The sequence below is a fragment of the Anarhichas minor genome, unplaced genomic scaffold, assembly GCF_050575085.1.
Source record: "Anarhichas minor isolate MPS153535 unplaced genomic scaffold, ASM5057508v1 ptg000058l, whole genome shotgun sequence".
NCBI lineage: Eukaryota > Metazoa > Chordata > Actinopteri > Perciformes > Anarhichadidae > Anarhichas > Anarhichas minor.
The window spans coordinates 3,033,159-3,059,304 of NW_027466504.1; the positions used below are offsets into that span (position 1 = coordinate 3,033,159).

Here is a 26,146-nt window from a genome sequence, read left to right on the forward strand (position 1 = left end):
TTTGTTGTCTTGCCTTGAAAACCAGGCATCGTGGGTTCGAGTCCCACATTGAGTGGCGCAGCGGAAGCGTGCTGGGCCCATAACCCAGAGGTCGATGGATGGAAACCATCCTCTGCTAACTGTGTTTTAACATCTCTTACACTGCATTCAAACTGACAAAGTCTTCGATTAAAGCAACAACTCTCGTCACTCTGAAGAGATTAAAGAAGTGATCAACCTAAAGGTAATGCTGTGAAATCAACGATAGGTTCAAGACCCATCTTGTTTGACAAAAAGAGATTGGCACAGCTGAAGAGGGCAAATATAACATTGTTGCTACCATATCTTCAATGCTTTGCTTTGACGTGTTTGCTCAATGCTGTTTATTGCCCTCTGTGGATTGTCTTTGTTGTCTTGCCTTGAAAGCCTGGCATCGTGGGTTCGAGTCCCACATTGGCTGAAGGACAGCAGAGTGGCGCAGCGGAAGCGTGCTGGGCCCATAACCCAGAGGTCGATGGATGGAAACCATCCTCTGCTTACTGTGTTTTAACATCTCTTCCACTGCATTCAAACTGACAAAGTCTTCGATTAAAGCAACAACTCTTGTCACTCTGAAGAGATTAAAGAAGTGATCAACCTAAAGGTAATGCTGTGAAATCAACGATAGGTTCAAGACCCATCTTGTTTGATAAAAGGAGATTGGCACAGCTGAAGAGGGCAAATATAACATTGTTGCTACCATGTCTTCAATGCTTTGCTTTGACGTGTTTGCTCAATGCTGTTTATTGCCCTCTGTGGATTGTCTTTGTTGTCTTGCCTTGAAAGCCAGGCATCGTGGGTTCGAGTCCCACATTGGCTGACGGACAGCAGAGTGGCGCAGCGGAAGCGTGCTGGGCCCATAACCCAGAGGTCGATGGATCGAAACCATCCTCTGCTAACTGTGTTTTAACGTCTCTTCCACTGCATTCAAACTGACAAAGTCTTGTATTAAACCAACAACTGCTCGCTTGACAATAGTTTCAACAAATCATTCATTTTATGTCAGCCTACACTGCAGATGTCGGGAACAACAGTCAGTGCTGCATACAAATACTTCTGAGCTCCATAACATTGTTTTTGCTTTGCTTTGCGACGACAACTTCTGAGCACTTTAGCATTGTGCGATACATCAATGCATTTGCTTGTGAGCACTAGAGCATAGTTTTTGCTTTGCGACATCAATGTATTGTTTTCATGTTACCCATACTCTCAGTGCATACAAAGACTTCTGAGTCCGTTATGTGTTGATGAAAAGCAGAGTAGCAGAGCGGAATATCATTCATTGTATGTCAATCCACATGTTGGGAACAACAGTCCGTGATGCAAACAGGGACTCTCTGACTCCACAAACGGAGCCCCAGTGGCCTAATGGATAAGGCACTGGCCTCCTAAGCCAGGGATTGTGGGTTCAAGTCCCATCTGGGGTGATTTAAAGCAGAGTGGCGCAGCAGAAGTGTGCTGGGCCCATAACCTAGAGGTCGATGGATGGAAACCATCCTCTGCTAACTGTGTTTTAACATCTCTTCCACTGCATTCAAACTGACAAAGTCTTCGATTAAAGCAACAACTCTTGTCACTCTGAAGACATTAAAGAAGTGATCAACCTAAAGGTAATGCTGTGAAATCAACGATAGGTTCAAGACCCATCTTGTTTGACAAAAAGAGATTGGCACAGCTGAAGAGGGCAAATATAACATTGTTGCTACCATGTCTTCAATGCTTTGCTTTGACGTGTTTGCTCAATGCTGTTTATTGCCCTCTGTGGATTGTCTTTGTTGTCTTGCCTTGAAAGCCAGGCATCGTGGGTTCGAATCCCACACTGGCTGACGGACAGCAGAGTGGCACAGCGGAAGCGTGCTGGGCCCATAACCCAGAGGTCGATGGATCGAAACCATCCTCTGCTAACTGTGTTTTAACGTCTCTTCCACTGCATTCAAACTGACAAAGTCTTCGATTAAAGCAACAACTCTTGTCACTCTGAAGAGATTAAAGAAGTGATCAACCTAAAGGTAATGCTGTGAAATCAACTATAGGTTCAAGACCCATCTTGTTTGATAAAAAGAGATTGGCACAGCTGAAGCGTTTTGGGCAAATATAACATTGTTGCTACCATGTCTTCAATGCTTTGCTTTGACGTGTTTGCTCAATGCTGTTTATTGCCCTCTGTGGATTGTCTTTGTTGTCTTGCCTTGAAAGCCAGGCATCGTGGGTTCGAATCCCACACTGGCTGACGGACAGCAGAGTGGCACAGCGGAAGCGTGCTGGGCCCATAACCCAGAGGTCGATGGATCGAAACCATCCTCTGCTAACTGTGTTTTAACGTCTCTTCCACTGCATTCAAACTGACAAAGTCTTCGATTAAAGCAACAACTCTTGTCACTCTGAAGAGATTAAAGAAGTGATCAACCTAAAGGTAATGCTGTGAAATCAACTATAGGTTCAAGACCCATCTTGTTTGATAAAAAGAGATTGGCACAGCTGAAGCGTTTTGGGCAAATATAACATTGTTGCTACCATGTCTTCAATGCTTTGCTTTGACGTGTTTGCTCAATGCTGTTTATTGCCCTCTGTGGATTGTGTTTGTTGTCTTGCCTTGAAAGCCAGGCATCGTGGGTTCGAGTCCCACATTGGCTGAAGGACAGCAGAGTGGCGCAGTGGAAGCGTGCTGGGCCCATAACCCAGAGGTCGATGGATGGAAACCATCCTCTGCTAACTGTGTTTTAACATCTCTTCCACTGCATTCAAACTGACAAAGTCTTCGATTAAAGCAACAACTCTTGTCACTCTGAAGAGATTAAAGAAGTGATCAACCTAAAGGTAATGCTGTGAAATCAACGATAGGTTCAAGACCCATCTTGTTTGACAAAAAGAGATTGGCACAGCTGAAGCGTGATGGGCAAATATAACATTGTTGCTACCATGTCTTCAATGCTTTGCTTTGACGTGTTTGCTCAATGCTGTTTATTGCCCTCTGTGGATAGTATTTGTTGTCTTGCCTTGAAAGCCAGGCATCGTGGGTTCGAGTCCCACATTGGCTGACGGACAGCAGAGTGGCGCAGCGGAAGCGTGCTGGGCCCATAACCCAGAGGTCGATGGATGGAAACCATCCTCTGCTAACTGTGTTTTAACATCTCTTCCACTGCATTCAAACTGACAAAATCTTCGATTAAAGCAACAACTCTTGTCACTCTGAAGAGATTAAAGAAGTGATCAACCTAAAGGTAATGCTGTGAAATCAACGATAGGTTCAAGACCCAACTTGTTTGACAAAAAGAGATTGGCACAGCTGAAGCGTGATGGGCAAATATAACATTGTTGCTACCATGTCTTCAATGCTTTGCTTTGACGTGTTTGCTCAATGCTGTTTATTGCCCTCTGTGGATAGTATTTGTTGTCTTGCCTTGAAAGCCAGGCATCGTGGGTTCGAGTCCCACATTGGCTGACGGACAGCAGAGTGGCGCAGCGGAAGCGTGCTGGGCCCATAACCCAGAGGTCGATGGATGGAAACCATCCTCTGCTAACTGTGTTTTAACATCTCTTCAACTGCATTCAAACTGACAAAGTCTTCGATTAAAGCAACAACTCTTGTCACTCTGAAGAGATTAAAGAAGTGATCAACCTAAAGGTAATGCTGTGAAATCAACGATAGGTTCAAGACCCATCTTGTTTGACAAAAAGAGATTGGCACAGCTGAAGCGTGATGGGCAAATATAACATTGTTGCTACCATGTCTTCAATGCTTTGCTTTGACGTGTTTGCTCAATGCTGTTTATTGCCCTCTGTGGATAGTATTTGTTGTCTTGCCTTGAAAGCCAGGCATCGTGGGTTCGAGTCCCACATTGGCTGACGGACAGCAGAGTGGCGCAGCGGAAGCGTGCTGGGCCCATAACCCAGAGGTCGATGGATAGAAACCATCCTCTGCTAACTGTGTTTTAACGTCTCTTCCACTGCATTCAAACTGACAAAGTCTTCGATTAAAGCAACAACTCTTGTCACTCTGAAGAGATTAAAGAAGTAATCAACCTAAAAGTAATGCTGTGAAATCAACTATAGGTTCAAGACCCATCTTGTTTGATAAAAAGAGATTGGCACAGCTGAAGCGTGATGGGCAAATATAACATTGTTGCTACCATGTCTTCAATGCTTTGCTTTGACGTGTTTGCTCAATGCTGTTTATTGCCCTCTGTGGATAGTATTTGTTGTCTTGCCTTGAAAGCCAGGCATCGTGGGTTCGAGTCCCACATTGGCTGACGGACAGCAGAGTGGAGCAGCGGAAGCGTGCTGGGCCCATAACCCAGAGGTCGATGGATCGAAACCATCCTCTGCTAACTGTGTTTTAACGTCTCTTCCACTGCATTCAAACTGACAAAGTCTTCGATTAAAGCAACAACTCTTGTCACTCTGAAGAGATTAAAGAAGTGATCAACCTAAAGGTAATGCTGTGAAATCAACGATAGGTTCAAGACCCATCTTGTTTGACAAAAAGAGATTGGCACAGCTGAAGCGTGATGGGCAAATATAACATTGTTGCTACCATGTCTTCAATGCTTTGCTTTGACGTGTTTGCTCAATGCTGTTTATTGCCCTCTGTGGATAGTATTTGTTGTCTTGCCTTGAAAGCCAGGCATCGTGGGTTCGAGTCCCACATTGGCTGACGGACAGCAGAGTGGCGCAGCGGAAGCGTGCTGGGCCCATAACCCAGAGGTCGATGGATCGAAATCATCCTCTGCTAACTGTGTTTTAACGTCTCTTCCACTGCATTCAAACTGACAAAGCCTTCGATTAAAGCAACAACTCTTGTCACTCTGAAGAGATTAAAGAAGTGATCAACCTAAAGGTAATGCTGTGAAATCAACGATAGGTTCAAGACCCATCTTGTTTGACAAAAAGAGATTGGCACAGCTGAAGCGTGATGGGCAAATATAACATTGTTGCTACCATATCTTCAATGCTTTGCTTTGACTTGTTTGCTCAATGCTGTTTATTGCCCTCTGTGGATTGTCTTTGTTGTCTTGCCTTGAAAGCCAGGCATCGTGGGTTCGAGTCCCACATTGGCTGACGGACAGCTGAGTGGCGCAGTGGAAGCGTGATGGGCCCATAACCCAGAGGTCGATGGATCGAAACCATCCTCTGCTAACTGTGTTTTAACGTCTCTTCCACTGCATTCAAACTGACAAAGTCTTGTATTAAACCAACAACTGCTCGCTTGACAATAGTTTCAACAAATCATTCATTTTATGTCAGCCTACACTGCAGATGTCGGGAACAACAGTCAGTGCTGCATACAAATACTTCTGAGCTCCATAACATTGTTTTTGCTTTGCTTCGCGACGACAACTTCTGAGCACTTTAGCATTGTGCGATACATCAATGCATTTGCTTGTGAGCACTAGAGCATAGTTTTTGCTTTGCGACATCAATGTATTGTTTTCATGTTACCCATACTCTCAGTGCATACAAAGACTTCTGAGTCCGTTATGTGTTGATGAAAAGCAGAGTAGCAGAGCGGAATATCATTCATTGTATGTCAATCCACATGTTGGGAACAACAGTCCGTGATGCAAACAGGGACTCTCTGACTCCACAAACGGAGCCCCAGTGGCCTAATGGATAAGGCACTGGCCTCCTAAGCCAGGGATTGTGGGTTCACGTCCCATCTGGGGTGATTTAAAGCAGAGTGAGGCAGCAGAAGTGTGCTGAGCCCGTAACCCAGAGGTCGATGGATGGATACCATCCTCTGCTAACTGTGTTTTAACTTCTCTTCCACTGCATTCAAACTGACAAAGTCTTCGATTAAAGCAACAACTCTTGTCACTCTGAAGAGATTAAAGAAGTGATCAACCTAAAGGTAATGCTGTGAAATCAACGATAGGTTCAAGACCCATCTTGTTTGACAAAAAGAGATTGGCACAGCTGAAGCGTGATGGGCAAATATAACATTGTTGCTACCATATCTTCAATGCTTTGCTTTGACGTGTTTGCTCAATGCTGTTTATTGCCCTCTGTGGATTGTCTTTGTTGTCTTGCCTTGAAAGCCAGGCATCGTGGGTTCGAGTCCCACATTGGCTGACGGACAGCAGAGTGGCGCAGCGGAAGCGTGCTGGGCCCATAACCCAGAGGTCGATGGATGGAAACCATCCTCTTCTAACTGTGTTTTAACATCTCTTACACTGCATTCAAACTGACAAAGTCTTGTATTAAACCAACAACTGCTCGCTTGACAATAGTTTCAACAAATCATTCATTTTATGTCAGCCTACACTGCAGATGTCGGGAACAACAGTCAGTGCTGCATACAAATACTTCTGAGCTCCATAACATTGTTTTTGCTTTGCTTCGCGACGACAACTTCTGAGCACTTTAGCATTGTGCGATACATCAATGCATTTGCTTGTGAGCACTAGAGCATAGTTTTTGCTTTGCGACATCAATGTATTGTTTTCATGTTACCCATACTCTCAGTGCATACAAAGACTTCTGAGTCCGTTATGTGTTGATGAAAAGCAGAGTAGCAGAGCGGAATATCATTCATTGTATGTCAATCCACATGTTGGGAACAACAGTCCGTGATGCAAACAGGGACTCTCTGACTCCACAAACGGAGCCCCAGTGGCCTAATGGATAAGGCACTGGCCTCCTAAGCCAGGGATTGTGGGTTCAAGTCCCATCTGGGGTGATTTAAAGCAGAGTGGGGCAGCAGAAGTGTGCTGAGCCCGTAACCCAGAGGTCGATGGATGGATACCATCCTCTGCTAACTGTGTTTTAACGTCTCTTCCACTGCATTCAAACTGACAGAGTCTTCGATTAAAGCAACAACTCTTGTCACTCTGAAGAGATTAAAGAAGTGATCAACCTAAAGGTAATGCTGTGAAATCAACGATAGGTTCAAGACCCATCTTGTTTGACAAAAAGAGATTGGCACAGCTGAAGCGTGATGGGCAAATATAACATTGTTGCTACCATATCTTCAATGCTTTGCTTTGACGTGTTTGCTCAATGCTGTTTATTGCCCTCTGTGGATTGTCTTTGTTGTCTTGCCTTGAAAGCCAGGCATCGTGGGTTCGAGTCCCACATTGGCTGACGGACAGCAGAGTGGCGCAGCGGAAGCGTGCTGGGCCCATAACCCAGAGGTCGATGGATGGAAACCATCCTCTTCTAACTGTGTTTTAACATCTCTTACACTGCATTCAAACTGACAAAGTCTTGTATTAAACCAACAACTGCTCGCTTGACAATAGTTTCAACAAATCATTCATTTTATGTCAGCCTACACTGCAGATGTCGGGAACAACAGTCAGTGCTGCATACAAATACTTCTGAGCTCCATAACATTGTTTTTGCTTTGCTTCGCGACGACAACTTCTGAGCACTTTAGCATTGTGCGATACATCAATGCATTTGCTTGTGAGCACTAGAGCATAGTTTTTGCTTTGCGACATCAATGTATTGTTTTCATGTTACCCATACTCTCAGTGCATACAAAGACTTCTGAGTCCGTTATGTGTTGATGAAAAGCAGAGTAGCAGAGCGGAATATCATTCATTGTATGTCAATCCACATGTTGGGAACAACAGTCCGTGATGCAAACAGGGACTCTCTGACTCCACAAACGGAGCCCCAGTGGCCTAATGGATAAGGCACTGGCCTCCTAAGCCAGGGATTGTGGGTTCAAGTCCCATCTGGGGTGATTTAAAGCAGAGTGGGGCAGCAGAAGTGTGCTGAGCCCGTAACCCAGAGGTCGATGGATGGATACCATCCTCTGCTAACTGTGTTTTAACGTCTCTTCCACTGCATTCAAACTGACAGAGTCTTCGATTAAAGCAACAACTCTTGTCACTCTGAAGAGATTAAAGAAGTGATCAACCTAAAGGTAATGCTGTGAAATCAACGATAGGTTCAAGACCCATCTTGTTTGACAAAAAGAGATTGGCACAGCTGAAGCGTGATGGGCAAATATAACATTGTTGCTACCATATCTTCAATGCTTTGCTTTGACGTGTTTGCTCAATGCTGTTTATTGCCCTCTGTGGATTGTCTTTGTTGTCTTGCCTTGAAAGCCAGGCATCGTGGGTTCGAGTCCCACATTGGCTGACGGACAGCAGAGTGGCGCAGCGGAAGCGTGCTGGGCCCATAACCCAGAGGTCGATGGATGGAAACCATCCTCTGCTAACTGTGTTTTAACATCTCTTACACTGCATTCAAACTGACAAAGTCTTGTATTAAACCAACAACTGCTCGCTTGACAATAGTTTCAACAAATCATTCATTTTATGTCAGCCTACACTGCAGATGTCGGGAACAACAGTCAGTGCTGCATACAAATACTTCTGAGCTCCATAACATTGTTTTTGCTTTGCTTCGCGACGACAACTTCTGAGCACTTTAGCATTGTGCGATACATCAATGCATTTGCTTGTGAGCACCAGAGCATAGTTTTTGCTTTGCGACATCAATGTATTGTTTTCATGTTACCCATACTCTCAGTGCATACAAAGACTTCTGAGTCCGTTATGTGTTGATGAAAAGCAGAGTAGCAGAGCGGAATATCATTCATTGTATGTCAATCCACATGTTGGGAACAACAGTCCGTGATGCAAACAGGGACTCTCTGACTCCACAAACGGAGCCCCAGTGGCCTAATGGATAAGGCACTGGCCTCCTAAGCCAGGGATTGTGGGTTCACGTCCCATCTGGGGTGATTTAAAGCAGAGTGGCGCAGCAGAAGTGTGCTGAGCCCGTAACCCAGAGGTCGATGGATGGAAACCATCCTCTGCTAGCTGTGTTTTAACGTCTCTTCCACTGCATTCAAACTGACAAAGTCTTCGATTAAAGCAACAACTCTGAAGAGATTAAAGAAGTGATCAACCTAAAGGTAATGCTGTGAAATCAACGATAGGTTCAAGACCCATCTTGTTTTACAAAAAGAGATTGGCACAGCTGAAGCGTGATGGGCAAATATAACATTGTTGCTACCATATCTTCAATGCTTTGCTTTGACGTGTTTGCTCAATGCTGTTTATTGCCCTCTGTGGATTGTCTTTGTTGTCTTGCCTTGAAAGCCAGGCATCGTGGGTTCGAGTCCCACATTGGCTGACGGACAGCTGAGTGGCGCAGTGGAAGCGTGATGGGCCCATAACCCAGAGGTCGATGGATCGAAACCATCCTCTGCTAACTGTGTTTTAACATCTCTTACACTGCATTCAAACTGACAAAGTCTTGTATTAAACCAACAACTGCTCGCTTGACAATAGTTTCAACAAATCATTCATTTTATGTCAGCCTACACTGCAGATGTCGGGAACAACAGTCAGTGCTGCATACAAATACTTCTGAGCTCCATAACATTGTTTTTGCTTTGCTTCGCGACGACAACTTCTGAGCACTTTAGCATTGTGCGATACATCAATGCATTTGCTTGTGAGCACTAGAGCATAGTTTTTGCTTTGCGACATCAATGTATTGTATGTAGCGGAATATCATTCATTGTATGTCAATCCACATGTTGGGAACAACAGTCCGTGATGCAAACAGGGACTCTCTGACTCCACAAACGGAGCCCCAGTGGCCTAATGGATAAGGCACTGGCCTCCTAATTGTGGGTTCAAGTCCCATCTGGGGTGATTTAAATCAGAGTGGCGCAGCAGAAGTGTGCTGAGCCCGTAACCCAGAGGTCGATGGATGGAAACCATCCTCTGCTAACTGTGTTTTAACATCTCTTACACTGCATTCAAACTGACAAAAGGAGATTGGCACAGCTGAAGAGGGCAAATATAACATTGTTGCTACCATATCTTCAATGCTTTGCTTTGACGTGTTTGCTCAATGCTGTTTATTGCCCTCTGTGGATTGTCTTTGTTGTCTTGCCTTGAAAACCAGGCATCGTGGGTTCGAGTCCCACATTGGCCGACGGACAGCAGAGTGGCGCAGCGGAAGCGTGCTGGGCCCATAACCCAGAGGTCGATGGATGGAAACCATCCTCTGCTAACTGTGTTTTAACATCTCTTACACTGCATTCAAACTGACAAAGTCTTGTATTAAACCAACAACTGCTCGCTTGACAAAAGTTTCAACAAATCATTCATTTTATGTCAGCCTACACTGCAGATGTCGGGAACAACAGTCAGTGCTGCATACAAATACTTCTGAGCTCCATAACATTGTTTTTGCTTTGCTTCGCGACGACAACTTCTGAGCAGTTTAGCATTGTGCGATACATCAATGCATTTGCTTGTGAGCACTAGAGCATAGTTTTTGCTTTGCGACATCAATGTATTGTATGTAGCGGAATATCATTCATTGTATGTCAATCCACATGTTGGGAACAACAGTCCGTGATGCAAACAGGGACTCTCTGACTCCACAAACGGAGCCCCAGTGGCCTAATGGATAAGGCACTGGCCTCCTAATTGTGGGTTCAAGTCCCATCTGGGGTGATTTAAATCAGAGTGGCGCAGCAGAAGTGTGCTGAGCCCGTAACCCAGAGGTCGATGGATGGAAACCATCCTCTGCTAACTGTGTTTTAACATCTCTTACACTGCATTCAAACTGAGAAAAGGAGATTGGCACAGCTGAAGAGGGCAAATATAACATTGTTGCTACCATATCTTCAATGCTTTGCTTTGACGTGTTTGCTCAATGCTGTTTATTGCCCTCTGTGGATTGTCTTTGTTGTCTTGCCTTGAAAACCAGGCATCGTGGGTTCGAGTCCCACATTGGCCGACGGACAGCAGAGTGGCGCAGCGGAAGCGTGCTGGGCCCATAACCCAGAGGTCGATGGATGGAAACCATCCTCTGCCAACTGTGTTTTAACATCTCTTACACTGCATTCAAACTGACAAAGTCTTCGATTAAAGCAACAACTCTTGTCACTCTGAAGAGATTAAAGAAGTGATCAACCTAAAGGTAATGCTGTGAAATCAACGATAGGTTCAAGACCCATCTTGTTTGATAAAAGGAGATTGGCACAGCTGAAGAGGGCAAATATAACATTGTTGCTACCATATCTTCAATGCTTTGCTTTGACGTGTTTGCTCAATGCTGTTTATTGCCCTCTGTGGATTGTCTTTGTTGTCTTGCCTTGAAAACCAGGCATCGTGGGTTCGAGTCCCACATTGGCCGACGGACAGCAGAGTGGCGCAGCGGAAGCGTGCTGGGCCCATAACCCAGAGGTCGATGGATGGAAACCATCCTCTGCTAACTGTGTTTTAACATCTCTTCCACTGCATTCAAACTGACAAAGTCTTCGATTAAAGCAACAACTCTTGTCACTCTGAAGAGATTAAAGAAGTGATCAACCTAAAGGTAATGCTGTGAAATCAACGATAGGTTCAAGACCCATCTTGTTTGATAAAATGAGATTGGCACAGCTGAAGAGGGCAAATATAACATTGTTGCTACCATATCTTCAATGCTTTGCTTTGACGTGTTTGCTCAATGCTGTTTATTGCCCTCTGTGGATTGTCTTTGTTGTCTTGCCTTGAAAGCCAGGCATCGTGGGCTCGAGTCCCACATTGGCCGACGGACAGCAGAGTGGCGCAGCGGAAGCGTGCTGGGCCCATAACCCAGAGGTCGATGGATGGAAACCATCCTCTGCTAACTGTGTTTTAACATCTCTTACACTGCATTCAAACTGACAAAGTCTTGTATTAAACCAACAACTGCTCGCTTGACAAAAGTTTCAACAAATCATTCATTTTATGTCAGCCTACACTGCAGATGTCGGGAACAACAGTCAGTGCTGCATACAAATACTTCTGAGCTCCATAACATTGTTTTTGCTTTGCTTCGCGACGACAACTTCTGAGCAGTTTAGCATTGTGCGATACATCAATGCATTTGCTTGTGAGCACTAGAGCATAGTTTTTGCTTTGCGACATCAATGTATTGTATGTAGCGGAATATCATTCATTGTATGTCAATCCACATGTTGGGAACAACAGTCCGTGATGCAAACAGGGACTCTCTGACTCCACAAACGGAGCCCCAGTGGCCTAATGGATAAGGCACTGGCCTCCTAATTGTGGGTTCAAGTCCCATCTGGGGTGATTTAAATCAGAGTGGCGCAGCAGAAGTGTGCTGAGCCCGTAACCCAGAGGTCGATGGATGGAAACCATCCTCTGCTAACTGTGTTTTAACATCTCTTACACTGCATTCAAACTGACAAAGTCTTGTATTAAACCAACAACTGCTCGCTTGACAATAGTTTCAACAAATCATTCATTTTATGTCAGCCTACACTGCAGATGTCGGGAACAACAGTCAGTGCTGCATACAAATACTTCTGAGCTCCATAACATTGTTTTTGCTTTGCTTCGCGACGACAACTTCTGAGCACTTTAGCATTGTGCGATACATCAATGCATTTGCTTGTGAGCACCAGAGCATAGTTTTTGCTTTGCGACATCAATGTATTGTTTTCATGTTACCCATACTCTCAGTGCATACAAAGACTTCTGAGTCCGTTATGTGTTGATGAAAAGCAGAGTAGCAGAGCGGAATATCATTCATTGTATGTCAATCCACATGTTGGGAACAACAGTCCGTGATGCAAACAGGGACTCTCTGACTCCACAAACGGAGCCCCAGTGGCCTAATGGATAAGGCACTGGCCTCCTAAGCCAGGGATTGTGGGTTCACGTCCCATCTGGGGTGATTTAAAGCAGAGTGGCGCAGCAGAAGTGTGCTGAGCCCGTAACCCAGAGGTCGATGGATGGAAACCATCCTCTGCTAGCTGTGTTTTAACGTCTCTTCCACTGCATTCAAACTGACAAAGTCTTCGATTAAAGCAACAACTCTGAAGAGATTAAAGAAGTGATCAACCTAAAGGTAATGCTGTGAAATCAACGATAGGTTCAAGACCCATCTTGTTTTACAAAAAGAGATTGGCACAGCTGAAGCGTGATGGGCAAATATAACATTGTTGCTACCATATCTTCAATGCTTTGCTTTGACGTGTTTGCTCAATGCTGTTTATTGCCCTCTGTGGATTGTCTTTGTTGTCTTGCCTTGAAAGCCAGGCATCGTGGGTTCGAGTCCCACATTGGCTGACGGACAGCTGAGTGGCGCAGTGGAAGCGTGATGGGCCCATAACCCAGAGGTCGATGGATCGAAACCATCCTCTGCTAACTGTGTTTTAACATCTCTTACACTGCATTCAAACTGACAAAGTCTTGTATTAAACCAACAACTGCTCGCTTGACAATAGTTTCAACAAATCATTCATTTTATGTCAGCCTACACTGCAGATGTCGGGAACAACAGTCAGTGCTGCATACAAATACTTCTGAGCTCCATAACATTGTTTTTGCTTTGCTTCGCGACGACAACTTCTGAGCACTTTAGCATTGTGCGATACATCAATGCATTTGCTTGTGAGCACTAGAGCATAGTTTTTGCTTTGCGACATCAATGTATTGTTTTCATGTTACCCATACTCTCAGTGCATACAAAGACTTCTGAGTCCGTTATGTGTTGATGAAAAGCAGAGTAGCAGAGCGGAATATCATTCATTGTATGTCAATCCACATGTTGGGAACAACAGTCCGTGATGCAAACAGGGACTCTCTGACTCCACAAACGGAGCCCCAGTGGCCTAATGGATAAGGCACTGGCCTCCTAAGCCAGGGATTGTGGGTTCACGTCCCATCTGGGGTGATTTAAAGCAGAGTGGCGCAGCAGAAGTGTGCTGAGCCCGTAACCCAGAGGTCGATGGATGGAAACCATCCTCTGCTAGCTGTGTTTTAACGTCTCTTCCACTGCATTCAAACTGACAAAGTCTTCGATTAAAGCAACAACTCTGAAGAGATTAAAGAAGTGATCAACCTAAAGGTAATGCTGTGAAATCAACGATAGGTTCAAGACCCATCTTGTTTGATAAAAGGAGATTGGCACAGCTGAAGAGGGCAAATATAACATTGTTGCTACCATATCTTCAATGCTTTGCTTTGACGTGTTTGCTCAATGCTGTTTATTGCCCTCTGTGGATTGTGTTTGTTGTCTTGCCATGAAAGCCAGGCATCGTGGGTTCGAGTCCCACATTGGCTGAAGGACAGCAGAGTGGCGCAGCGGAAGCGTGCTGGGCCCATAACCCAGAGGTCGATCGATGGAAACCATCCTCTGCTAACTGTGTTTTAACATCTCTTACATTGCATTCAAACTGACAAAGTCTTCGATTAAAGCAACAACTCTTGTCACTCTGAAGAGATTAAAGAAGTGATCAACCTAAAGGTAATGCTGTGAAATCAACGATAGGTTCAAGACCCATCTTGTTTTACAAAAAGAGATTGGCACAGCTGAAGCGTGATGGGCAAATATAACATTGTTGCTACCATATCTTCAATGCTTTGCTTTGACGTGTTTGCTCAATGCTGTTTATTGCCCTCTGTGGATTGTCTTTGTTGTCTTGCCTTGAAAACCAGGCATCGTGGGTTCGAGTCCCACATTGGCCGACGGACAGCAGAGTGGCGCAGCGGAAGCGTGCTGGGCCCATAACCCAGAGGTCGATGGATGGAAACCATCCTCTGCTAACTGTGTTTTAACATCTCTTCCACTGCATTCAAACTGACAAAGTCTTCGATTAAAGCAACAACTCTTGTCACTCTGAAGAGATTAAAGAAGTGATCAACCTAAAGGTAATGCTGTGAAATCAACGATAGGTTCAAGACCCATCTTGTTTGATAAAATGAGATTGGCACAGCTGAAGAGGGCAAATATAACATTGTTGCTACCATATCTTCAATGCTTTGCTTTGACGTGTTTGCTCAATGCTGTTTATTGCCCTCTGTGGATTGTCTTTGTTGTCTTGCCTTGAAAGCCAGGCATCGTGGGCTCGAGTCCCACATTGGCCGACGGACAGCAGAGTGGCGCAGCGGAAGCGTGCTGGGCCCATAACCCAGAGGTCGATGGATGGAAACCATCCTCTGCTAACTGTGTTTTAACATCTCTTACACTGCATTCAAACTGACAAAGTCTTGTATTAAACCAACAACTGCTCGCTTGACAAAAGTTTCAACAAATCATTCATTTTATGTCAGCCTACACTGCAGATGTCGGGAACAACAGTCAGTGCTGCATACAAATACTTCTGAGCTCCATAACATTGTTTTTGCTTTGCTTCGCGACGACAACTTCTGAGCAGTTTAGCATTGTGCGATACATCAATGCATTTGCTTGTGAGCACTAGAGCATAGTTTTTGCTTTGCGACATCAATGTATTGTATGTAGCGGAATATCATTCATTGTATGTCAATCCACATGTTGGGAACAACAGTCCGTGATGCAAACAGGGACTCTCTGACTCCACAAACGGAGCCCCAGTGGCCTAATGGATAAGGCACTGGCCTCCTAATTGTGGGTTCAAGTCCCATCTGGGGTGATTTAAATCAGAGTGGCGCAGCAGAAGTGTGCTGAGCCCGTAACCCAGAGGTCGATGGATGGAAACCATCCTCTGCGAACTGTGTTTTAACATCTCTTACACTGCATTCAAACTGACAAAAGGAGATTGGCACAGCTGAAGAGGGCAAATATAACATTGTTGCTACCATATCTTCAATGCTTTGCTTTGACGTGTTTGCTCAATGCTGTTTATTGCCCTCTGTGGATTGTCTTTGTTGTCTTGCCTTGAAAACCAGGCATCGTGGGTTCGAGTCCCACATTGGCCGACGGACAGCAGAGTGGCGCAGCGGAAGCGTGCTGGGCCCATAACCCAGAGGTCGATGGATGGAAACCATCCTCTGCCAACTGTGTTTTAACATCTCTTACACTGCATTCAAACTGACAAAGTCTTCGATTAAAGCAACAACTCTTGTCACTCTGAAGAGATTAAAGAAGTGATCAACCTAAAGGTAATGCTGTGAAATCAACGATAGGTTCAAGACCCATCTTGTTTGATAAAAGGAGATTGGCACAGCTGAAGAGGGCAAATATAACATTGTTGCTACCATATCTTCAATGCTTTACTTTGACGTGTTTGCTCAATGCTGTTTATTGCCCTCTGTGGATTGTCTTTGTTGTCTTGCCTTGAAAACCAGGCATCGTGGGTTCGAGTCCCACATTGGCCGACGGACAGCAGAGTGGCGCAGCGGAAGCGTGCTGGGCCCATAACCCAGAGGTCGATGGATGGAAACCATCCTCTGCTAACTGTGTTTTAACATCTCTTCCACTGCATTCAAACTGACAAAGTCTTCGATTAAAGCAACAACTCTTGTCACTCTGAAGAGATTAAAGAAGTGATCAACCTAAAGGTAATGCTGTGAAATCAACGATAGGTTCAAGACCCATCTTGTTTGATAAAATGAGATTGGCACAGCTGAAGAGGGCAAATATAACATTGTTGCTACCATATCTTCAATGCTTTACTTTGACGTGTTTGCTCAATGCTGTTTATTGCCCTCTGTGGATTGTCTTTGTTGTCTTGCCTTGAAAACCAGGCATCGTGGGTTCGAGTCCCACATTGGCCGACGGACAGCAGAGTGGCGCAGCGGAAGCGTGCTGGGCCCATAACCTAGAGGTCGATGGATGGAAACCATCCTCTGCTAACTGTGTTTTAACATCTCTTACACTGCATTCAAACTGACAAAGTCTTGTATTAAACCAACAACTGCTCGCTTGACAAAAGTTTCAACAAATCATTCATTTTATGTCAGCCTACACTGCAGATGTCGGGAACAACAGTCAGTGCTGCATACAAATACTTCTGAGCTCCATAACATTGTTTTTGCTTTGCTTCGCGACGACAACTTCTGAGCAGTTTAGCATTGTGCGATACATCAATGCATTTGCTTGTGAGCACTAGAGCATAGTTTTTGCTTTGCGACATCAATGTATTGTATGTAGCGGAATATCATTCATTGTATGTCAATCCACATGTTGGGAACAACAGTCCGTGATGCAAACAGGGACTCTCTGACTCCACAAACGGAGCCCCAGTGGCCTAATGGATAAGGCACTGGCCTCCTAATTGTGGGTTCAAGTCCCATCTGGGGTGATTTAAATCAGAGTGGCGCAGCAGAAGTGTGCTGAGCCCGTAACCCAGAGGTCGATGGATGGAAACCATCCTCTGCGAACTGTGTTTTAACATCTCTTACACTGCATTCAAACTGACAAAAGGAGATTGGCACAGCTGAAGAGGGCAAATATAACATTGTTGCTACCATATCTTCAATGCTTTGCTTTGACGTGTTTGCTCAATGCTGTTTATTGCCCTCTGTGGATTGTCTTTGTTGTCTTGCCTTGAAAACCAGGCATCGTGGGTTCGAGTCCCACATTGGCCGACGGACAGCAGAGTGGCGCAGCGGAAGCGTGCTGGGCCCATAACCCAGAGGTCGATGGATGGAAACCATCCTCTGCCAACTGTGTTTTAACATCTCTTACACTGCATTCAAACTGACAAAGTCTTCGATTAAAGCAACAACTCTTGTCACTCTGAAGAGATTAAAGAAGTGATCAACCTAAAGGTAATGCTGTGAAATCAACGATAGGTTCAAGACCCATCTTGTTTGATAAAAGGAGATTGGCACAGCTGAAGAGGGCAAATATAACATTGTTGCTACCATATCTTCAATGCTTTACTTTGACGTGTTTGCTCAATGCTGTTTATTGCCCTCTGTGGATTGTCTTTGTTGTCTTGCCTTGAAAACCAGGCATCGTGGGTTCGAGTCCCACATTGGCCGACGGACAGCAGAGTGGCGCAGCGGAAGCGTGCTGGGCCCATAACCCAGAGGTCGATGGATGGAAACCATCCTCTGCTAACTGTGTTTTAACATCTCTTCCACTGCATTCAAACTGACAAAGTCTTCGATTAAAGCAACAACTCTTGTCACTCTGAAGAGATTAAAGAAGTGATCAACCTAAAGGTAATGCTGTGAAATCAACGATAGGTTCAAGACCCATCTTGTTTGATAAAATGAGATTGGCACAGCTGAAGAGGGCAAATATAACATTGTTGCTACCATATCTTCAATGCTTTACTTTGACGTGTTTGCTCAATGCTGTTTATTGCCCTCTGTGGATTGTCTTTGTTGTCTTGCCTTGAAAACCAGGCATCGTGGGTTCGAGTCCCACATTGGCCGACGGACAGCAGAGTGGCGCAGCGGAAGCGTGCTGGGCCCATAACCCAGAGGTCGATGGATGGAAACCATCCTCTGCTAACTGTGTTTTAACATCTCTTACACTGCATTCAAACTGACAAAGTCTTGTATTAAACCAACAACTGCTCGCTTGACAAAAGTTTCAACAAATCATTCATTTTATGTCAGCCTACACTGCAGATGTCGGGAACAACAGTCAGTGCTGCATACAAATACTTCTGAGCTCCATAACATTGTTTTTGCTTTGCTTCGCGACGACAACTTCTGAGCAGTTTAGCATTGTGCGATACATCAATGCATTTGCTTGTGAGCACTAGAGCATAGTTTTTGCTTTGCGACATCAATGTATTGTATGTAGCGGAATATCATTCATTGTATGTCAATCCACATGTTGGGAACAACAGTCCGTGATGCAAACAGGGACTCTCTGACTCCACAAACGGAGCCCCAGTGGCCTAATGGATAAGGCACTGGCCTCCTAATTGTGGGTTCAAGTCCCATCTGGGGTGATTTAAATCAGAGTGGCGCAGCAGAAGTGTGCTGAGCCCGTAACCCAGAGGTCGATGGATGGAAACCATCCTCTGCTAACTGTGTTTTAACATCTCTTACACTGCATTCAAACTGAGAAAAGGAGATTGGCACAGCTGAAGAGGGCAAATATAACATTGTTGCTACCATATCTTCAATGCTTTGCTTTGACGTGTTTGCTCAATGCTGTTTATTGCCCTCTGTGGATTGTCTTTGTTGTCTTGCCTTGAAAACCAGGCATCGTGGGTTCGAGTCCCACATTGGCCGACGGACAGCAGAGTGGCGCAGCGGAAGCGTGCTGGGCCCATAACCCAGAGGTCGATGGATGGAAACAATCCTCTGCCAACTGTGTTTTAACATCTCTTACACTGCATTCAAACTGACAAAGTCTTCGATTAAAGCAACAACTCTTGTCACTCTGAAGAGATTAAAGAAGTGATCAACCTAAAGGTAATGCTGTGAAATCAACGATAGGTTCAAGACCCATCTTGTTTGATAAAATGAGATTGGCACAGCTGAAGAGGGCAAATATAACATTGTTGCTACCATATCTTCAATGCTTTGCTTTGACGTGTTTGCTCAATGCTGTTTATTGCCCTCTGTGGATTGTCTTTGTTGTCTTTCCTTGAAAGCCAGGCATCGTGGGTTCGAGTCCCACATTGGCCGACGGACAGCAGAGTGGCGCAGCGGAAGCGTGCTGGGCCCATAACCCAGAGGTCGATGGATGGAAACCATCCTCTGCTAACTGTGTTTTAACATCTCTTACACTGCATTCAAACTGACAAAGTCTTGTATTAAACCAACAACTGCTCGCTTGACAAAAGTTTCAACAAATCATTCATTTTATGTCAGCCTACACTGCAGATGTCGGGAACAACAGTCAGTGCTGCATACAAATACTTCTGAGCTCCATAACATTGTTTTTGCTTTGCTTCGCGACGACAACTTCTGAGCAGTTTAGCATTGTGCGATACATCAATGCATTTGCTTGTGAGCACTAGAGCATAGTTTTTGCTTTGCGACATCAATGTATTGTATGTAGCGGAATATCATTCATTGTATGTCAATCCACATGTTGGGAACAACAGTCCGTGATGCAAACAGGGACTCTCTGACTCCACAAACGGAGCCCCAGTGGCCTAATGGATAAGGCACTGGCCTCCTAAGCCAGGGATTGTGGGTTCAAGTCCCATCTGGGGTGATTTAAAGCAGAGTGGCGCAGCAGAAGTGTGCTGAGCCCGTAACCCAGAGGTCGATGGATGGAAACCATCCTCTGCTAACTGTGTTTTAACATCTCTTACACTGCATTCAAACTGACAAAGTCTTCGATTAAAGCAACAACTCTTGTCACTCTGAAGAGATTAAAGAAGTGATCAACCTAAAGGTAATGCTGTGAAATCAACGATAGGTTCAAGACCCATCTTGTTTGATAAAAGGAGATTGGCACAGCTGAAGAGGGCAAATATAACATTGTTGCTACCATATCTTCAATGCTTTGCTTTGACGTGTTTGCTCAATGCTGTTTATTGCCCTCTGTGGATTGTCTTTGTTGTCTTGCCTTGAAAGCCTGGCATCGTGGGTTCGAGTCCCACATTGGCTGAAGGACAGCAGAGTGGCGCAGCGGAAGCGTGCTGGGCCCATAACCCAGAGGTCAATGGATGGAAACCATCCTCTGCTAACTGTGTTTTAACATCTCTTCCACTGCATTCAAACTAACAAAGTCTTCGATTAAAGCAACAACTCTTGTCACTCTGAAGAGATTAAAGAAGTGATCAACCTAAAGGTAATGCTGTGAAATCAACGATAGGTTCAAGACCCATCTTGTTTGATAAAATGAGATTGGCACAGCTGAAGAGGGCAAATATAACATTGTTGCTACCATATCTTCAATGCTTTGCTTTGATGTGTTTGCTCAATGCTGTTTATTGCCCTCTGTGGATTGTCTTTGTTGTCTTGCCTTGAAAGCCAGGCATCGTGGGTTCGAGTCCCACATTGGCCGACGGACAGCAGAGTGGCGCAGCGGAAGCGTGCTGGGCCCATAACCCAGAGGTCGATGGATGGAAACCATCCTCTGCTAACTGTGTTTTAACATCTCTTACACTGCATTCAAACTGACAAAGTCTTGTATTAAACCAACAACTGCTCGCTTGACAAAAGTTTCAACAAATCATTCATTTTATGTCAGCCTACACTGCAGATGTCGGGAACAATAGTCAGTGCTGCATACAAATACTTCTGAGCTCCATAACATTGTTTTTGCTTTGCTTCGCGACGACAACTTCTGAGCACTTTAGCATTGTGCGATACATCAATGCATTTGCTTGTGAGCACTAGAGCATAGTTTTTGCTTTGCGACATCAATGTATTGTATGTAGCGGAATATCATTCATTGTATGTCAATCCACATGTTGGGAACAACAGTCCGTGATGCAAACAGGGACTCTCTGACTCCACAAACGGAGCCCCAGTGGCCTAATGGATAAGGCACTGGCCTCCTAAGCCAGGGATTGTGGGTTCAAGTCCCATCTGGGGTGATTTAAAGCAGAGTGGCGCAGCAGAAGTGTGCTGAGCCCGTAACCCAGAGGTCGATGGATGGAAACCATCCTCTGCTAACTGTGTTTTAACATCTCTTACACTGCATTCAAACTGACAAAGTCTTCGATTAAAGCAACAACTCTTGTCACTCTGAAGAGATTAAAGAAGTGATCAACCTAAAGGTAATGCTGTGAAATCAACGATAGGTTCAAGACCCATCTTGTTTGATCAAAGGAGATTGGCACAGCTGAAGAGGGCAAATATAACATTGTTGCTACCATATCTTCAATGCTTTGCTTTGACGTGTTTGCTCAATGCTGTTTATTGCCCTCTGTGGATTGTGTTTGTTGTCTTGCCTTGAAAACCAGGCATCGTGGGTTCGAGTCCCACATTGGCCGACGGACAGCAGAGTGGCGCAGCGGAAACGTGCTGGGCCCATAACCCAGAGGTCGATGGATGGAAACCATCCTCTGCTAACTGTGTTTTAACATCTCTTACAATGCATTCAAACTGACAAAGTCTTGTATTAAACCAACAACTGCTCGCTTGACAAAAGTTTCAACAAATCATTCATTTTATGTCAGCCTACACTGCAGATGTCGGGAACAACAGTCAGTGCTGCATACAAATACTTCTGAGCTCCATAACATTGTTTTTGCTTTGCTTCGCGACGACAACTTCTGAGCACTTTAGCATTGTGCGATACATCAATGCATTTGCTTGTGAGCACTAGAGCATAGTTTTTGCTTTGCGACATCAATGTATTGTATGTAGCGGAATATCATTCATTGTATGTCAATCCACATGTTGGGAACAACAGTCCGTGATGCAAACAGGGACTCTCTGACTCCACAAAAGGAGCCCCAGTTGCCTAATGCATAAGGCACTGGCCTCCTAAGCCAGGGATTGTGGGTTCAAGTCCCATCTGGGGTGATTTAAAGCAGAGTGGCGCAGCAGAAGTGTGCTGAGCCCGTAACCCAGAGGTCGATGGATGGAAACCATCCTCTGCTAACTGTGTTTTAACATTTCTTACACTGCATTCAAACTGACAAAGTCTTCGATTAAAGCAACAACTCTTGTCACTCTGAAGAGATTAAAGAAGTGATCAACCTAAAGGTAATGCTGTGAAATCAACGATAGGTTCAAGACCCATCTTGTTTGATAAAATGAGATTGGCACAGCTGAAGAGGGCAAATATAACATTGTTGCTACCATATCTTCAATGCTTTGCTTTGACGTGTTTGCTCAATGCTGTTTATTGCCCTCTGTGGATTGTCTTTGTTGTCTTGCCTTGAAAGCCAGGCATCGTGGGTTCGAGTCCCACATTGGCTGACGGACAGCTGAGTGGCGCAGTGGAAGCGTGATGGGCCCATAACCCAGAGGTCGATGGATCGAAACCATCCTCTGCTAACTGTGTTTTAACATCTCTTACACTGCATTCAAACTGACAAAGTCTTGTATTAAACCAACAACTGCTCGCTTGACAATAGTTTCAACAAATCATTCATTTTATGTCAGCCTACACTGCAGATGTCGGGAACAACAGTCAGTGCTGCATACAAATACTTCTGAGCTCCATAACATTGTTTTTGCTTTGCTTCGCGACGACAACTTCTGAGCACTTTAGCATTGTGCGATACATCAATGCATTTGCTTGTGAGCACTAGAGCATAGTTTTTGCTTTGCGACATCAATGTATTGTTTTCATGTTACCCATACTCTCAGTGCATACAAAGACTTCTGAGTCCGTTATGTGTTGATGAAAAGCAGAGTAGCAGAGCGGAATATCATTCATTGTATGTCAATCCACATGTTGGGAACAACAGTCCGTGATGCAAACAGGGACTCTCTGACTCCACAAACGGAGCCCCAGTGGCCTAATGGATAAGGCACTGGCCTCCTAAGCCAGGGATTGTGGGTTCACGTCCCATCTGGGGTGATTTAAAGCAGAGTGGCGCAGCAGAAGTGTGCTGAGCCCGTAACCCAGAGGTCGATGGATGGAAACCATCCTCTGCTAGCTGTGTTTTAACGTCTCTTCCACTGCATTCAAACTGACAAAGTCTTCGATTAAAGCAACAACTCTGAAGAGATTAAAGAAGTGATCAACCTAAAGGTAATGCTGTGAAATCAACGATAGGTTCAAGACCCATCTTGTTTGATAAAAGGAGATTGGCACAGCTGAAGAGGGCAAATATAACATTGTTGCTACCATATCTTCAATGCTTTGCTTTGACGTGTTTGCTCAATGCTGTTTATTGCCCTCTGTGGATTGTGTTTGTTGTCTTGCCATGAAAGCCAGGCATCGTGGGTTCGAGTCCCACATTGGCTGAAGGACAGCAGAGTGGCGCAGCGGAAGCGTGCTGGGCCCATAACCCAGAGGTCGATCGATGGAAACCATCCTCTGCTAACTGTGTTTTAACATCTCTTACATTGCATTCAAACTGACAAAGTCTTCGATTAAAGCAACAACTCTTGTCACTCTGAAGAGATTAAAGAAGTGATCAACCTAAAGGTAATGCTGTGAAATCAACGATAGGTTCAAGACCCATCTTGTTTTACAAAAAGAGATTGGCACAGCTGAAGCGTGATGGGCAAATATAACATTGTTGCTACCATATCTTCAATGCTTTGCTTTGACGTGTTTGCTCAATGCTGTTTATTGCCCTCTGTGGATTGTCTTTGTTGTCTTGCCTTGAAAGCCAGGCATCGTGGGTTCGAGTCCCACATTGGCTGACGGACAGCTGAGTGGCGCAGTGGAAGCGTGATGGGCCCATAACCCAGAGGTCGATGGATCGAAACCATCCTCTGCTAACTGTGTTTTAACATCTCTTACACTGCATTCAAACTGACAAAGTCTTGTATTAAACCAACAACTGCTCGCTTGACAATAGTTTCAACAAATCATTCATTTTATGTCAGCCTACACTGCAGATGTCGGGAACAACAGTCAGTGCTGCATACAAATACTGCTGAGCTCCATAACATTGTTTTTGCTTTGCTTCGCGACGACAACTTCTGAGCACTTTAGCATTGTGCGATACATCAATGCATTTGCTTGTGAGCACTAGAGCATAGTTTTTGCTTTGCGACATCAATGTATTGTTTTCATGTTACCCATACTCTCAGTGCATACAAAGACTTCTGAGTCCGTTATGTGTTGATGAAAAGCAGAGTAGCAGAGCGGAATATCATTCATTGTATGTCAATCCACATGTTGGGAACAACAGTCCGTGATGCAAACAGGGACTCTCTGACTCCACAAACGGAGCCCGAGTGGCCTAATGGATAAGGCACTGGCCTCCTAATTGTGGGTTCAAGTCCCATCTGGGGTGATTTAAATCAGAGTGGCGCAGCAGAAGTGTGCTGAGCCCGTAACCCAGAGGTCGATGGATGGAAACCATCCTCTGCTAACTGTGTTTTAACATCTCTTACACTGCATTCAAACTGACAAAAGGAGATTGGCACAGCTGAAGAGGGCAAATATAACATTGTTGCTACCATATCTTCAATGCTTTGCTTTGACGTGTTTGCTCAATGCTGTTTATTGCCCTCTGTGGATTGTCTTTGTTGTCTTGCCTTGAAAACCAGGCATCGTGGGTTCGAGTCCCACATTGGCCGACGGACAGCAGAGTGGCGCAGCGGAAGCGTGCTGGGCCCATAACCCAGAGGTCGATGGATGGAAACCATCCTCTGCCAACTGTGTTTTAACATCTCTTACACTGCATTCAAATTGACAAAGTCTTCGATTAAAGCAACAACTCTTGTCACTCTGAAGAGATTAAAGAAGTGATCAACCTAAAGGTAATGCTGTGAAATCAACGATAGGTTCAAGACCCATCTTGTTTGATAAAAGGAGATTGGCACAGCTGAAGAGGGCAAATATAACATTGTTGCTACCATATCTTCAATGCTTTGCTTTGACGTGTTTGCTCAATGCTGTTTATTGCCCTCTGTGGATTGTCTTTGTTGTCTTGCCTTGAAAACCAGGCATCGTGGGTTCGAGTCCCACATTGGCCGACGGACAGCAGAGTGGCGCAGCGGAAGCGTGCTGGGCCCATAACCCAGAGGTCGATGGATGGAAACCATCCTCTGCTAACTGTGTTTTAACATCTCTTCCACTGCATTCAAACTGACAAAGTCTTCGATTAAAGCAACAACTCTTGTCACTCTGAAGAGATTAAAGAAGTGATCAACCTAAAGGTAATGCTGTGAAATCAACGATAGGTTCAAGACCCATCTTGTTTGATAAAATGAGATTGGCACAGCTGAAGAGAGCAAATATAACATTGTTGCTACCATATCTTCAATGCTTTGCTTTGACGTGTTTGCTCAATGCTGTTTATTGCCCTCTGTGGATTGTCTTTGTTGTCTTGCCTTGAAAGCCAGGCATCGTGGGTTCGAGTCCCACATTGGCTGACGGACAGCTGAGTGGCGCAGCGGAAGCGTGCTGGGCCCATAACCCAGAGGTCGATGGATGGAAACCATCCTCTGCTAACTGTGTTTTAACATCTCTTACACTGCATTCAAACTGACAAAGTCTTGTATTAAACCAACAACTGCTCGCTTGACAAAAGTTTCAACAAATCATTCATTTTATGTCAGCCTACACTGCAGATGTCGGGAACAACAGTCAGTGCTGCATACAAATACTTCTGAGCTCCATAACATTGTTTTTGCTTTGCTTCGCGACGACAACTTCTGAGCAGTTTAGCATTGTGCGATACATCAATGCATTTGCTTGTGAGCACTAGAGCATAGTTTTTGCTTTGCGACATCAATGTATTGTATGTAGCGGAATATCATTCATTGTATGTCAATCCACATGTTGGGAACAACAGTCCGTGATGCAAACAGGGACTCTCTGACTCCACAAACGGAGCCCCAGTGGCCTAATGGATAAGGCACTGGCCTCCTAATTGTGGGTTCAAGTCCCATCTGGGGTGATTTAAATCAGAGTGGCGCAGCAGAAGTGTGCTGAG

At 44.8% G+C, this 26,146-nt stretch overlaps 11 non-coding genes across 11 annotated transcripts; all 11 read left to right on the forward strand.

Moving 5' to 3' along the window:
• The first annotated feature begins 844 nt into the window (after positions 1–844).
• On the forward strand, positions 845–916 carry trnam-cau (transfer RNA methionine (anticodon CAU)). Its single transcript has one exon. It is a non-coding gene; the product is annotated as a tRNA-Met (tRNA).
• A 456-nt stretch (positions 917–1,372) lies between these two features.
• On the forward strand, positions 1,373–1,445 carry trnar-ccu (transfer RNA arginine (anticodon CCU)). The gene has a single exon. It is a non-coding gene; the product is annotated as a tRNA-Arg (tRNA).
• A 4,165-nt stretch (positions 1,446–5,610) lies between these two features.
• trnar-ccu (transfer RNA arginine (anticodon CCU)) lies at positions 5,611–5,683 on the forward strand. The gene has a single exon. It is a non-coding gene; the product is annotated as a tRNA-Arg (tRNA).
• A 938-nt stretch (positions 5,684–6,621) lies between these two features.
• Positions 6,622–6,694, forward strand: trnar-ccu (transfer RNA arginine (anticodon CCU)). The gene has a single exon. It is a non-coding gene; the product is annotated as a tRNA-Arg (tRNA).
• A 938-nt stretch (positions 6,695–7,632) lies between these two features.
• trnar-ccu (transfer RNA arginine (anticodon CCU)) lies at positions 7,633–7,705 on the forward strand. Its single transcript has one exon. It is a non-coding gene; the product is annotated as a tRNA-Arg (tRNA).
• A 938-nt stretch (positions 7,706–8,643) lies between these two features.
• trnar-ccu (transfer RNA arginine (anticodon CCU)) lies at positions 8,644–8,716 on the forward strand. Its single transcript has one exon. It is a non-coding gene; the product is annotated as a tRNA-Arg (tRNA).
• Positions 8,717–12,596: 3,880 nt separating this feature from the next.
• On the forward strand, positions 12,597–12,669 carry trnar-ccu (transfer RNA arginine (anticodon CCU)). Its single transcript has one exon. It is a non-coding gene; the product is annotated as a tRNA-Arg (tRNA).
• A 929-nt stretch (positions 12,670–13,598) lies between these two features.
• Positions 13,599–13,671, forward strand: trnar-ccu (transfer RNA arginine (anticodon CCU)). Its single transcript has one exon. It is a non-coding gene; the product is annotated as a tRNA-Arg (tRNA).
• A 6,089-nt stretch (positions 13,672–19,760) lies between these two features.
• On the forward strand, positions 19,761–19,833 carry trnar-ccu (transfer RNA arginine (anticodon CCU)). Its single transcript has one exon. It is a non-coding gene; the product is annotated as a tRNA-Arg (tRNA).
• Positions 19,834–21,093: 1,260 nt separating this feature from the next.
• Positions 21,094–21,166, forward strand: trnar-ccu (transfer RNA arginine (anticodon CCU)). Its single transcript has one exon. It is a non-coding gene; the product is annotated as a tRNA-Arg (tRNA).
• A 1,867-nt stretch (positions 21,167–23,033) lies between these two features.
• Positions 23,034–23,106, forward strand: trnar-ccu (transfer RNA arginine (anticodon CCU)). Its single transcript has one exon. It is a non-coding gene; the product is annotated as a tRNA-Arg (tRNA).
• Positions 23,107–26,146: the final 3,040 nt, after the last annotated feature.